The 15,165-nt window shown below is 41.8% G+C and overlaps 1 protein-coding gene across 9 annotated transcripts in view; it reads right to left on the bottom strand.

Annotated features, from left to right (window-relative positions):
* The window catches only part of LOC100677638 (CTP synthase 1-like), a 45,221-nt gene that overhangs the window by 5,813 nt on the left and 24,243 nt on the right, over positions 1 to 15,165 (bottom strand). For 8 of the 9 annotated variants that reach the window (XR_010318997.1, XR_010319001.1, XR_010318998.1 and 5 more), the window contains one exon: positions 3,192 to 4,550. The gene's annotated coding sequence lies outside the window, so the exon portion shown is untranslated. The other variant, XR_010318999.1, reaches the window with a different exon arrangement.

Genomic DNA, 15,165 nt, shown 5'->3' on the forward strand with positions numbered 1-15,165 from the left:
GAATTTTTTCTTCAGTTCTTTCAGCTTGAGAAACACCGAGCGTGTTCCTCCCTTTTGATTTTCCATTTCCAGCTCTTTGCACATGTCATTATAATACTTTACTTTGTCTTCTCGAGCGGCCCTTTGAAATCTTCTGTTCAGTTCTTTCACTTCATCTATTCTTCCTTTTGCTTTAGCTGCTCAGTGCTCAAGAGCAAGTTTCAGAGTCTCCTCTGACATCCACCTTGGTCTTTTCTTTCTTTCCTGTCTTTTCAATGACCTCTTGCTTTTTTCATAGATGATGTCCTTGACGTCATTCCACAACTCATCTGGTCTTCGGTCACTAGTGTTCAACGCGTCAAATCTATTCTTCAGATGGTCTCTAAATTCAGGTGGGATATACTCAAGGTCATATTTTGGCTCTTGTGGACTTGATCTGATTTTCTTCAGTTTCAGCTTGAACTTGCATATGAGCAATTGATGGCCTGTTCCACAGTCGGCCCCTGGCCTCGTTCTGACTGACGATATTGAGCTTTTCCATCATCTCTTTCCACAGACGTAGTCAATTTGATTTCTGCGCGTTCCATCTGGCGAGGTCCATATATATATAAAAAAAAAAAAATTTTTTTTTTTTTTTTAGTTGCCATTTATGTTGGTGAAAGATGGCATTTGCAATGAAGAAGTCGTTGGTCTTGCAAAATTCTATCATTTGATTTCCAGTATCGTTTCTATCACCAAGGCCATAGTTTCCAACTACTGATCCTTCTTCTTTGTTTCCAACTTTTGCATTAAAACACCACCCTGGTGGCGTGGTGGTTAAGTGCTACGGCTGCTAACCAAAGGGTCAGCAGTTGAAATCCACCAGGCGCTCTTTGGAAACTCTATGGGGCAGTTCTACTCTGTCCTACAGGGTCGCTATGAGTTGGAATAGACTCAAAGGCACTGGGTTTGGTTTTTGTTTTTGTAATTATCAATGCATCTTGATTGCATGTTCGATCAATTTCAGACTGCAGCAGCTGATAAAAATCTTCTGTTTCTTCATCTTTGGCCCTAGTGGTTAGTATGTATATTTAAGTAATAGCTGTATTATCTGGTCCTCCTTGTAAAAAAATGGATATTATCCTATCACTGACACCGTCATAGTTCAGGATAGTTCTTGAAATGTTCTTTTGGACAATCAACGCAACACCATTCCTCTTCAAGTTGTCATTCCCAGCATAGTAGACTATATGATTGTCCAATTCAAAATGGTCAATACCAGTCTATTTCAGTTCACTAATGCCTAGGATATCGATGTTCATGCGTTCCATTTCATTTTTGATGATTTCCAATTTTCCTAGATTCATACTTCGTACATTCCAGGTTCCGATTATTAATGGATGTTTGCAGCTGTTTCTTCTCATTTTGAGTCGTGCCACAACAGCCAATGAAGGTCCCGAAAGCTTTACTCCATCCACATCATTAAGGTCGACTCTACTTTGAGGAGGCAACTCTTCCCCACTCATCTTCTGAGTGCCTTCCAACCTGGGGGCTCATCTTCCAGCACTATATCAGACAATGTTCTGCTGCTATTCATAAGGTTTTCACTGGCTAATTCTTTTCAGAAGTAGACTGCCAGGTCCTTCTTCCTAGTCTGTCTTAGTCTGGAAGCTGAGCTGAAACCTGTCCTCCATGGGTGACCCTGCTGGTATCTGAATACCGGTGGCATAGCTTACAGCTCCACAGCAGCACTCAAGCCCCCACAGTATGACAAACTGACAGATGCGTGGAGGTCTATACCAATTAATGGACAGTAAATAAACTTAGGCCCAAATTTGCCAATAAAAGCACCTTAATTTTCTGTAGTTATTGAAATATTTTTGCTTAGGAAAAATTTAATATAGAGAAAAATATTAAGTTAAATGATTTTCATTTTAGTAGATGGGAGTCAATGTGTATTCAAAGCTCAAAGTGAATAAATAGTATGTTCTCTTCAAACAGGTATTACTACTGTGTGAATAATCCATTTCTGTGATTAACCATTAACCATGTCCAGGAAAGCATACTTTTCCAACATTATGCTGTCTCTCTGTATTTTAATTAAATGCAGAAAACATATTACAGGTGTTGCCATTTATTGAGGAGACCGATAAAATGCCAAATCAGTCCGGATACAGAACAGTCGTTTTTAACATTTTGGAGTCACAAACTCTCCTGCCATTCACAACCCCAACCAGCACACAACTGTTTGGGAGTTCGCAGAATTCTTAAAATCCAAGACATAAGCCCTTTATTAAAAATCCCTGATCTAGCACAACAGTAAGCACGAACTCATTCAGGCAGATTTAACCTGACTTAGGTCTTTCTTTTCATTAAAGAGGCATTGATACCAAAATCAAACTTGTTGCCGTCCAGTCGATTCCAACTCATAGCAACTCCATCAGACAGAGTAGACCTGCTCCGTAGGGTTTCTAAGAAGCAGCCAGTGGATTCGAACTGCCACCCTTGCATGGCTGCTGAGCTCTTAACCACTGCACCACCAGGGCTTTGTTTCTAAAAGGCATTAAACCAAAAAACCAAACCCATTGCCATCTAGTTGATTCTGACTCACAGTGACCCTAAACGATAGAGTAGAACTGCCCTGAACAGTTTCCAAGGAGCAGCTTGGTGGATTTGAACCTTTTTTTGGTCAGCGGCTGAGCTCTTAACCACTATAGCACAAGGGAAGCTTTTAAATAAGCTCCAATTCACTGTGACTGCATTTCGTTTGAAGACTAACTTGGGGGTGGGGGTGAAAAGTGTTTTAATAAAACCTGATTTCTAAATAAGAGTGTTTTTTTCATTAAGATGTGTGATTTTTAAGGAATTATGACAAATTTTGTTTTAGTTAGTCTGTTTAGAAAATAGCATTTGTAAATATCTTTTATTATTCCCGAAAATTTTGCATGTAGTTCCAAAGCAGTAATTTCCATAACAAACAAATATGGGATTGTATTTTTCAAGATGAAAGTGATCAAAAGACATGCAAAAGAGAAACAGATTCAGATTCATAACGATCTTACCATTTGTTCTTCAATACGACTCTCAGTTCTAGGTTGCACCATTAAGTCATTTACAATCTTCTATAATAAGTCATCAGTGTGGTTTCCCATTTCTTCCAGTACTTCCAGGGACACTGCTTCAGCTTGGCCCTGCTCCTACTGGTCTGACAAAAAAAATCTCCAGGGCAGAGGAGATGATATAAACAGATGGCAGTTTTTAAAATGAGAAAACCAAAAATCATGATGTCAATGCAAATTAGTTACCACCAATGAAGTTATTATTACTTTTTTTTTTAATGTGCATATTTAAGTTTTAAACCTGAGAGGTCAGTGTGAGAAGGTGGCTCACTTTGGTGCTGTAACACTGGACATGATGTCAGGGACATGACATTGGTATATTTTAGTCAAATTCTAATGAGCTTGTAACTATAATGAAAATTAATTCTTTTTTACACTAGTTTTGCTATGGTTTAAATTTTGACATTTCAAAATCTTTTCCTCCTATGGGAACCCAGCTGCAACATCAAAAGTTACAAATAAATGGTCCATATGCAAATACTTTAAACATAGATTTTTTTTTTTTAATAATTAGAAGAGTTCCCCCCCCCATTCTTATCAATGCCCTCTTTGTTGTATAACACCATTGTTTCTTGCCTCTCAGATGCACATTTTTCTCTGCATTTGCATGTTTTGAACACAGGATGCACCTCACAATTGATGTACATTTTTAGTGCCGTGGATTTGCTTGTTTTGTTTTGTGGCAAATATATAGGTGAGAAAGCATTTGTCATTTCAACAATCTTTACATGTACTGTCAGTGACATTAAATACATTCCTCAGGTTCAACCACCACAATGAGCTGTTCCCAAATCTTTCCCATTACCCTTAGAAGCTCAGCGTCCCCTAAGTGTTGCGTCACACGGAGTTTTTAAGGAATGCATTTAGTTGTGTAAAGTGAACTCAGATTGAATGTTTAGGTTGCTCATATCTGGATTTGCTCAAACTGGAAACAAACATCCTAGCCTGATTCTGTTTGATTTCACGTTTCTAAGACAAAACAGTGAGCAACTGAAGTTAAAACAAAGGTGGGGGAGAACCATAGCTAGTATTCTGTGGTGGAGACCTTCACTATTATGTTTGCAGATTTCTGGTTGTTGTTAGAGAATAACAAGCAGAATGTTACAGGGCAGATCGACCAGATTTAGGGCTTTTGGGAAAGTGCCATTTGGTGGTATTGCATGTTGTATTCCTTGCACTTTACACTTGCCATACAAATGTCCTGCATTGTCTGCCAAAAAGGAAGTAAAGTCATCTGCTTAAGGTGAATGGTGATTACTACGTCAGGATGCCACATAAAAATGCAGGGGTGAATACTGGAAAGTCCTAAGTAAACAATTGCCCACTAATAGCAGATAACAAAAATACATTCCATGATAATTTAACAGTCTAAAAGCATTGTAGTATTTGTTATTAAAAAAGGATATTTCTGAAGCTTAATGTTGCAGTCAGAGCTTGAAAGTGTTCTTGAAGCTCTTGAAATAGATTTTTTGCCTGAAAAAATGAACCACAAGGCAACCAAATATAAAATTTACTGTTAGTGTAAAAGCATTTAAAAGTTATGGAATGGACATATAAGTTCAATTGAATTTTGACAAAGATGCCATGGCCTTTTGATTCAAAGGGCAAAGGAGAATCACACAGTACTGGGACAATGAAATAGCTGTGTATGAATAAACAAATAAGCAAGCCTGACCCTTACCTCACACCATACACCAAACTAAAAATGATCATACATTAAATGTAAAAGCTAAAACTATGAAACATCTGGGAGGTAACATAGGAAAAAGTCTTAGTAACATTGGGTTTCTCAAAGAATTCTTAGAACACAAAGAATCACCCACGGCCATATCCTAGGAAGTGTCTGATTCAAAATGGCCCATACCAGTCCATTTCAGCTTACTAATGCTTAGGATATCAATGTTTATGAGTACCATTTCATTTTTGAGAATGTCCAATTTTCCTAGTTCATACTTCGTACATTCCACTTTTTGATTATTAATGAATGTTTGCAGTTGTTTCTTCTCATATTGAGTTGTGCTACATCAGCAGATGAAGGTCACAAAAGCTTGATTCTATCAACATCTACTTTGAGGAGGCAGCTCTTCCCCAGGCATATTCTGAGTGCTTTCGGACCTGGAGGGCTCATCTTCCAGCACTATATCAGACAATGTTCTGCTGCTATTCATAAGGGTTTCACTGGCCAGTTTTTTTTCAAAAGTAGACCACCAGATCCTTCTTTCTAGTCTGTCTTAGCCTAGAAGCGCCGCTGAAACCTGTGTCAGTTTGTGGTACTGTGGTGGCTTGTGTGTTGCTGTGATACTGCAAGCTTGCCACCGGTATTTCAAATACCAGCAGGGTCACCCTTGGTGGACAGGTTTCCGCACTATTGCTACTGACATTTCGTATTTACATACTGTTTTGTTGTTTACACATTGAAATCTCTTCAAAAAAAAACCCATAGGGTTTTTCAAGGCTGTAAATCTTTGGAGAAGCAGACTGCCACGTCTTTCTCCTGAGGTACAGCCAGCCTTTCAGTTAGCAGTCACTTTAACCACTGTGCCTCCAAGGCTCCTTATTGAAATTCCATACCATGTATATCATTCAATCCTCACAATCTTGTACCGTTCCCATGTTAGGGATGAGAACACGTGGCTTAGAAGTGCTAGCCTGGGGCCTGGAACAGGGTGGTTTCAGGTCACAGGAGTCTCCTGGGCCATGTTCTCCTGTGCATGTCTAGAATTTGTCTTTATAAATGAAGTTGCGTGGCACTGGCTCTCTAGAGGCTTCTCTTTCGTGGGGTTCTTACCTTTGTCAGGGGGATGTCAGCAAAAATGCATAAGACATCTAACAAATGCTTTAAACCTACAGATTAATCAGCCTTTCAAGCTCAAGGGAACTCCTGGGAGGAGCCCTGGTGGCATAGGTGCTAGGCTGCTAACTGAAAGGTGGGTGGTTGGAACCCACTAGTGGCTCCATGGGACAAAGATGTGGCAATTTGTTTTTGTAAAAATTTATCCCCTTGGAAACCCTATGGGGGCAGTTCTACTCTGTCCAATAGAGTGGCTATGAGTCGAAATTGACTGGAAGGCAATGGGTTTGCTTTGATTTGAGATTTGAGTAATTAGCTGTGGCCTTGGGCAGGACCTTACTTTGGCTGGAGGTGGGGGTGGGGGTGGGGCAGAAGCTGGCTTTGTCTGCCAAGAAACTAGAACATGTGGGTGCAGAAGGGAGGCTCACACCAGGCCACTCACAGAGGGTTTCAGAGAATAGGTCAAGTGTGGGATGCAGCCTCGAGGAGCTTGCTGAGTGACCCGAAATGCACAGACTGTTCTCTTCGTGTTGTTTCCTTTGTATTCTAACATGGTCCGGTCTCCCCAGGGCAGAACGCCTCGGGGACCCCCCACCGTTCTCAGTGTCAGCCCTGGGTGAGGCTGGTGACGGGGGGAGCGGGCTCAGGAGAGGGTAGGACCCCTGTCCCCTTCGGGGGGTGGGACCCCACATCTGTTGCCTCTTAGGACTGAAGCCCCTTTCTGTCCCCTCCGACGGTGGGACCCCGTCCATCCCGCAACCCGCTGAGGGACGCCTCGGTGGGGCCGGAGTCTGTCCCAGAAACTGAGGAAGGGGACATGAGTGCACCCGCGCCAGGTGACCCTCAGGCCAGCAGGAGCCCCCAGCCCCTCGCCCCCAGGATCGGTTCGGGTAAGCTGAGGCACCATGGGGGAAGGGTGCGAGGACTGGCATAGGGTGAAGTGTCCCCACTCACGGTGTCCCGGAGCGGCCCCACCGCGGGGTCCTGCGCCCACTTGTCCACTGCGTCTCCGAATCACCACAGGTCCCAGTGAGGCAGGCAGCGGGGACTTAGTAGAGGCAGTTGTCTCCAGAATGGAATATTCATGAGGACTCCATGCACTCACGGCAAATGTGCCCAGCAATTAAAATTTTAAAAATGAATTGCTGGGCAGGGCCAAAGCCATCCAAGCTCACGAGACTCCCCAAGGCACTGTGAGACCCCTGGCCCGGGTCCCGGATCACCCAGGAGGGTGACAGAGTGATGGGCGCCTGAGGGGGGGTACCTGAGGCACGGGGTGGGGGCAGGTGTACCTGTGGCAAACGGTGTGTGTGCGGGGAACAGGTGTATCTGCAGGGGCGGGGAGGACAGCGTAAGCATGGCACGGCGGGCGGGCGTGCCTGCGGCATGGAGGGCGGGGGGAATGTGTACTTGCAGCGACCGGTAGGGCGGAGGGTGACATGTGATGCATCGGCCTCCTCGGCCTCCGCGGACTTGGCCTCGAGACCCGCTGGGCTCCTGCGCGTGGACTGAGGCCGCCCTCGGAAAACCGCAGCCCTTCTGGTTTGCAGCTCTTCAAAGATTCCTTGTAGCCCGGGGTGGCGCAGTGGTTAAGCGCTCAGCTGCTAACCAAAAGGTCAGCAATTCGAATCCACCAGCAGCTCCTTGGAAACCCTATGGGGGCAGTTCTCTTTGCTTTGTAGGGTCACTGTGAGTCGGAATTGGCTTGACGGCAAGGGTTATGGGTTCCTTAATTATCCTGTGGAATTTCAGCTGGTTTGCTTTCTTTTTCGTTACATCAGTTACTTCAGAGATGGTGCCCGCGTCCTACACCAACAACGGTTAGTTGGGATTGGCTTCATGCAATGAAGAGATCGAAGCGTCAATCGCTGTTGTCTACTGGCCCCAGCAATGCACACATGCCCAGGCGCGCTTCTCTTCTCGGCACTGTAAGCACGGTGCAATTCTGGAGCCTGACCTCTTTGGAATCTCTGCCATTGGTATGGGTGTCACCTTTAAAATTAATAGTCATATTTTGTAACCAGTTCCCAACACACCTCCAGCACTCCTCGGATTCTGATCTCCTTGGAGATCTTGCAGAGCTTCCCACTCCACCATCTCTCTTTCTGGACGGCCCTTCAGATTCCTGCTGGTTGTGGCTGATCGCTGGTGGGTGACCTCCCAGTGCTCTGCTGTGCCCCCTCGGGACTGAAAACTCCAGTGAATCTCTCCAGGCCATTCCAGGATCCCCCAGAGCCCAGCCCAGGACAACATGGAGGCTGGTTGGCTGAGTGTGTGAATGAACAAAACACCACGGAGGTGCAGGAAAAGATGCTTGTGGGGGATGGAGATTAAAACCACCAGGAGATACCACTTCACACCCACTAGGATGGCTATGATTTAAAAAAAAAAGCAATAATAAGTGTTGTGGAGGATGCAGAGAAACTGGAACTCTCATAGGCTGTTGGTGCAGTCACTTTGGAAAACAGTCTGGGAGTTCTTTAGAAAGTTAAACATAGAATTAACATTTGACCCAGCAATTCCACTCCTAAGTACACACCCAAGAGAACTGAAAACATATGTCCACACAAAAACTTCTACACAAATGTTCATAATAGCACTGATGAGTAGACAAACACTATGTGGTACATCCATACAATGGAATTTTAAAACCAAAAACAAACAAACAAACAAACATGTCAAACCCATTGCCATCCATCCTCGTTACCCCATGGGACAGAATAAAACTGTCTCATTGGGTTTCCAAGGAGTGCTGGATTTGAACTGCTGACTTTTTGGTTAGCAGCCAGGCTCTTACAACAAGGAATGAAGTTCTGATAACCAGCTACAACGTGGATGAAACTTGAAAACATTATGCCACGTTAAAGAAGCCAGCATAGGCAAATCTACAAAGACACACAGCAGTTGGTTGTCTTGAGTTGCAGGGTGGGGGGAAATGGGGAGTGACTGCTAATGAGTGCGGCTCTCTTTCTGGGGGGAAGAAAAGTGTCTTAAATTAGATAGTGATGGTTGCACAACCCTGTGAATATACTAAAAACCACTGAATTGCACATTTATATCAATGAATTTTCTGATATGTGAATTATATTTTAATAAAGTTGCTAATGATAATAATAAAAGCATGGCCATTTTGCCACTTTTTCTATTTTTTAGCATCTCCCTCTCTTTTTTCTTTTTCCTCCAAGAGGGGCAGAGATGAGAAGGGGACGGCCTGTGAACACCTGGGTGGTGGATCCTGGTGAGAGGGTGGGCAATCTGCGCTCTTGGGGAAGATGAGCGCGGGTGGTTACTCAGTCGGCTCAGCCTGGGGTCACCCAGTTCCTTTCTAAAGGATGGCTCCATGACAGGGGACTGGAGGTGGCTTCCGTTTTCTCTCTGAGAAGGTGGCAAGGTCATCTGCTGAGAAGGCTGGAAAGAGGAGGGGCTTGAGGAGGTGGGGTCAGAAATGAGTGGAGCAGGAGGCCTCCTGCCCAGGCTCGTGAGATGACAGCTTGGCCTGAGGCAGGGACAAGGTCATACCAGCATGCACAGAAAGGGCCTTGAGATCCCCTATGTCCCCTGGTCCTGTGGATAGCAGAAGGGAGAGACAGGCCTCATTTTGGTGCAAAGCCATGCTGGGTGCCCCCCTCCTCTTGTCCTGTGTGGGTCACCTGTGAGGATGACCAGGATGCTCAGTCTTGGAGCTCTGAGGGAGGACCAGGCGAAACACCCAGGTGTCTGTGCGTGAGGCCTCAGAAATCTGGGTGAGGTGGGGGCTGGGTGATGTGCCCAAGGCCACGAGTTCAAGAGAGAGGAATGGTTTGTCTTACAAAATGGGACTTGAGTTTCTTTGGCACAAAAGTATATTTTCCCAGCCTCAGACTCCATGGACCTAGGACAGCCCCAAGTCTCTTCCCCTTCCCTTTGTATTTTTCAATATATGTTTTATCTTTCTCAACTGAAATCTCTCTGGTCCAATGGAAACTACTCAGAAACTCCCTAACCTTTAGCACCGAATCCCCACTGGAGAGCTGGGACCTGATGCTCTGTCACTGCAGGGGCTACAGGGGGGGCTTTACCTGCATTGAGTCAGGGACCAGGTTCTTGTCCTGCCTGCCCAGGAGACAAACGCTACTGTGGAGGTGAGAGTCACTCAGCAAAAACCAGCTGCGTTAAACATATCAAATCTCAGGAACTAGCTTCAGGGAATAAAAATCATTTCCTGCAGCTGAGTTCATTTTTTGAAAGGCAATCCTTATTTGCATTGCATAGGACACAAGTTAAATTAAAAACTAAAGTAAGAGGCGGGGCCAAGATGGCGGACTAGGTAGACGCTACCTCGGATCCCTCTTGCAACAAAGACTCGGAAAAACAAGTGAATCGATCACGTACATAACAATCTACGAACCCTGAACAACAAACACAGATTTAGAGACGGAAAACGAACAAATACGGGGAAGCAGAGATTGTTTTCAGAGCCTGGAGCCAGCGTCCCAGTCAGCGGATTTTCTGGAAAAACTAGTTTCCCAGTGATGGCTCGGAGACACCAGTCCATATCAAACCACATAAAGAAGCAGACCATGACAGCTTCTACAACCCCCCAAACAAAAGAATCAAAATCTTTCCCAAATGAAGATACAATCCTGGAATTATCAGATACAGAATATAAAAAACTAATTTACAGAATGCTTCAAGACATCAGAAACGAAATAAGGCAAACTGCAGAAAAAGCCAAGGAACACACTGATAAAACTGTTGAAGAACTCAAAAAGATTATTCAAGAACGTAGTGGAAAAATTAATAAGTTGCAAGAATCCATAGAGAGACAGCATGTCGAAATCCAAAAGATGAACAATAAAATTACAGAATTAGATAATGCAATAGGAAGTCAGAGGAGCAGACTCGAGCAATTAGAATGCAGACTGGAACATCTGGAGGACCAGGGAATTAACACCAACATAGCTGAAAAAAAAACAGATAAAAGAATTTAAAAAAATGAAGAAACCCTAAGAATCATGTGGGACTCTATCAAGAAGGATAACTTGCGTGTGATTGGAGTCCCAGAACAGGGAGGGAGGACAGAAAACACAGAGAAAATAGTTGAAGATCTCCTGACAGAAAACTTCCCTGACATCATGAAAGACGAAAGGATATCTATCCAAGATGCTCATTGAACCCCATTTAAGATTGATCCAAAAAGAAAAACACCAAGACATATTATCATCAAACTCGCCAAAACCAAAGATAAAGAGAAAATTTTAAAAGCAGCCAGGGAGAAAAGAAAGGTTTCCTTCAAGAGAGACTCAATAAGAATAAGTTCAGACTACTCAGCAGAAACCATGCAGGCAAGAAGGGAATGGGATGACATATACAGAGCACTGAAGGAGAAGAACTGCCAGCCAAGGATCATATATCCAGCAAAACTCTCTCTGAAATATGAAGGCGAAATTAAGATATTTACAGATAAACAAGTTTAGAGAATTTGCAAAAACCAAACCAAAGCTACAAGAAATGCTAAAGGATATTGTTTGGTCAGAAAACCAATAATATCAGATACCAGCACAACTAAAGGTCACAAAACAGAACATCCTGACATCAACTCAAATAGGGAAATCACAAAAACAAATTAAGATTAATTAAAAAAAAATACTCATAACAGGGAATCATGGAAGTCAATATGTAAAAGATCACAATAATCAAAAAGAGGGACTAAATACAGGTGGCATAGAACTGCCATATGGAGAGTGATACAAGGCAATATAGGACAATACAAGTTAGGTTTTTACTTAGAAAAATAGGGGTAAATATTAAGGTAACCACAAAGAGGTATAAAAACTCCATAACTCAAGATAAAAGCCAAGAAAAACGTAATGACTCAACAAACATAAAGTCAAACACTACGAAAATGAGGATCTCACAATTTACTAAGAAAAAGTCTCAGCACAAAAAAGTAAGTGGAAAAATGAAATTGTCAACAACACACATAAAAAGGCATCAAGATGACAACACTAAACACTTATTTATCTATAATTACACTGAATGTAAATGGACTAAATGCACCAATAAAGAGACAGAGAGTCACGGATTGGATAAAGAAACACAATCCATCTATACGCTGCCTACAAGAGACACACCTTACACTTAGAGACACAAACAAACTAAAACTCGAAGGATGGAAAAAGATATATCAAGCAAACAATAAGCAAAAAAGAAGAGGAGTAGCAATATTAATTTCTGAGAAAATAGACTTTAGACTTAAATCCACCACAAAGGATAAAGAAGGACACTACATAATGATAAAAGGGACAATTGATCAGGAAGACATAACCATATTAAATATTTATGCACCCAATGACAGGGCTGCAAGATACATAAATCAAATTTTAACAGAACTGAAAAGTGAGATAGACACCTCCACAATTATAGTAGGAGACTTCAATACACCACTTTCGGAGAAGGACAGGACATCCAGTAAGAAGCTCAATAGAGACACGGAAGACCTACTTACAACAATCAACCAACTTGACCTCATTGACTTATACAGAACTCTCCACCCAACTGCTGCAAAGTATACTTTTTTTTCTAGCGCACATGGAACATTCTCTAGAATAGACCACATATTAGGTCATAAAACAAACCTTTGCAGAGTCCAAAACATCGAAATATTACAAAGCATCTTCTCAGATCACAAGGCAATAAAACTAGAAATCAATAACAGAAAAACTAGGGAAAAGAAATCAAATACTTGGAAACTGAACAATACCCTCCTGAAAAAAGACTGGGTTATAGAAGACATCAAGGAGGGAATAAGGAAATTCATAGAACGCAACGAGAATGAAAATACTTCCTATCAAGACCTCTGGGACACAGCAAAAGCAGTGCTCAGAGGCCAATTTATATCGATAAATGCACACATACAAAAAGAAGAAAGAGCCAAAATCAGAGAACTGTCCCTACAACTTGAACAAATAGAAAGTGAGCAACAAAAGAATCCATCAGGCACCAGAAGAAAACAAATAATAAAAATTAGAGCTGAACTAAATGAATTAGAGAACAGGAAAACAATTGAAAGAATTAACAAAGCCAAAAGCTGGTTCTTTGAAAAAATTAACAAAATTGATAAACCATTGGCTAGACTGACTAAAGAAATACACGAAAGGAAACAAATAACCCCAATAAGAAACGAGAAGGACCACATCACAACAGAACCAACTGAAATTAAAAGAATCATATCAGATTATTACGAAAAATTGTACTCTAACAAATTTGCAAACCTAGAAGAAATGGATGAATTCCTGGAAAAACACTACCTACCTAAACTAACACATTCACAAGTAGAACAACTAAATAGACCCATAACAAAAAAAGAGATTGAAACGGTAATCAAAAAACTCCCCCCCAAAAAAAAGCCCTGGCCCGGACGGCTTCACTGCAGAGTTCTACCAAACTTTCAGAGAAGAGTTAACACCACTACTACTGAAGGTATTTCGAAGCAAAGAAAATGACGGAATACTACCCAACTCATTCTATGAAGCCACCATCTCCCTGATACCAAAACCAGGTAAAGACATTACAAAAAAAGAAAATTACAGACCTATATCCCTCATGAACATAGATGCAAAAATCCTCAACAAAATTCTAGCCAATAGAATTCAACAACATATCAAAAAAATAATTCACCACGATCAAGTAGGATTTATACCAGGTATGCAAGGCTGGTTTAGTATCAGAAAAACCATTAATGTAATCCATCACATAAATAAAACAAAAGACAAAAACCACATGATCTTATCAATTGATGCAGAAAAGGCATTTGACAAAGTCCAACACCCTTTTATGATAAAAACTCTCACCAAAATAGGAATTGAAGGAAAATTCCTCAACATAATAAAGGGTATTTATGCAAAGCCAACAGCCAATATCACTCTAAATGGAGAGAGCCTGAAAGCATTTCCCTTGAGAACGGGAACCAGACAAGGATGCCCTTTATCACCGCTTTTATTCAACATCGTGCTAGAAGTCCTAGCCAGGGCAATTAGGCTAGACAAAGAAATAAAAGGCATCCGGATTGGCAAGGAGGAAGTAAAATTATCTCTATTTGCAGATGACATGATCTTATACACAGAAAACCCTAAGGAATCCTCCAGAAAACTACTGAAACTAATAGAAGAGTTTGGCAGAGTCTCAGGTTATAAAATAAACATACAAAAATCACTTGGATTCCTCTACATCAACAAAAAGAACATCGAAGAGGAAATAACCAAATCAATACCATTCACAGTAGCCCCCAAGAAGATAAAATACTTAGGAATAAATCTTACCAAGGATGTAAAAGACCTATACAAAGAAAACTACAAAGCTCTACTACAAGAAATTAAAAAGGTCATACTTAAGTGGAAAAACATACCTTGCTCATGGATAGGAAGACTTAATATAGTAAAAATGTCTATTCTACCAAAAGCCATCTATACATATAACGCACTTCCGATCCAAATTCCAATGTCATTTTTTAAGGTGATAGAGAAACAAATCACCAATTTCATATGGAAGGGGAAGAAGCCTCGGATAAGCAAAGCATTACTGAAAAAGAAGAAGAAAGTGGGAGGCCTCACTCTACCTGATTTCAGAAGCTATTATACAGCCACAGTAGTCAAAACAGCCTGGTATTGGTACAACAACAGGCACATAGACCAATGGAACAGAATTGAGAGCCCAGATATAAATCCATCCACGTATGAGCAGGTGATATTTGACAAAGGCCCAGTGTCAGTTAATTGGGGAAAAGATAGTCTTTTTAACAAATGGTGCTGGCATAACTGGATATCCATTTGCAAAAAAATGAAACAGGACCCACACCTCACACCATGCACAAAAACTAACTCCAAGTGGACCAAAGACCTAAACATAAAGACTAAAACGATAAAGATCATGGAAGAAAAAATACGGACAACGTTAGGAGCCCTAAGACAAGGCATAAACAGAATACAAAACATTACCAAAAATGACGAAGAGAAACCAGATAACTGGGAGCTCCTAAAAATCAAACACCTATGCTCATCTAAAGACTTCACCAAAAGAGTAAAAAGACCACCTACAGACTGGGAAAGAATTTTCAGCTATGACATCTCCGACCAGCGCCTGATCTCTAAAATCTACATGATTCTCTCAAAACTCAACCACAAAAAGACAAACAACCCAATCAAGAAGTGGGCAAAGGATATGAATACACACTTCACTAAAGAAGATATTCAGGCAGCTAAAAGATACATGAGAAAATGCTCTCGATCATTAGCCATTAGAGAAATGCAAATTAAAACT

This window comes from Loxodonta africana, chromosome 22 (genome assembly GCF_030014295.1).
Source record: "Loxodonta africana isolate mLoxAfr1 chromosome 22, mLoxAfr1.hap2, whole genome shotgun sequence".
Classification (NCBI taxonomy): domain Eukaryota; kingdom Metazoa; phylum Chordata; class Mammalia; order Proboscidea; family Elephantidae; genus Loxodonta; species Loxodonta africana.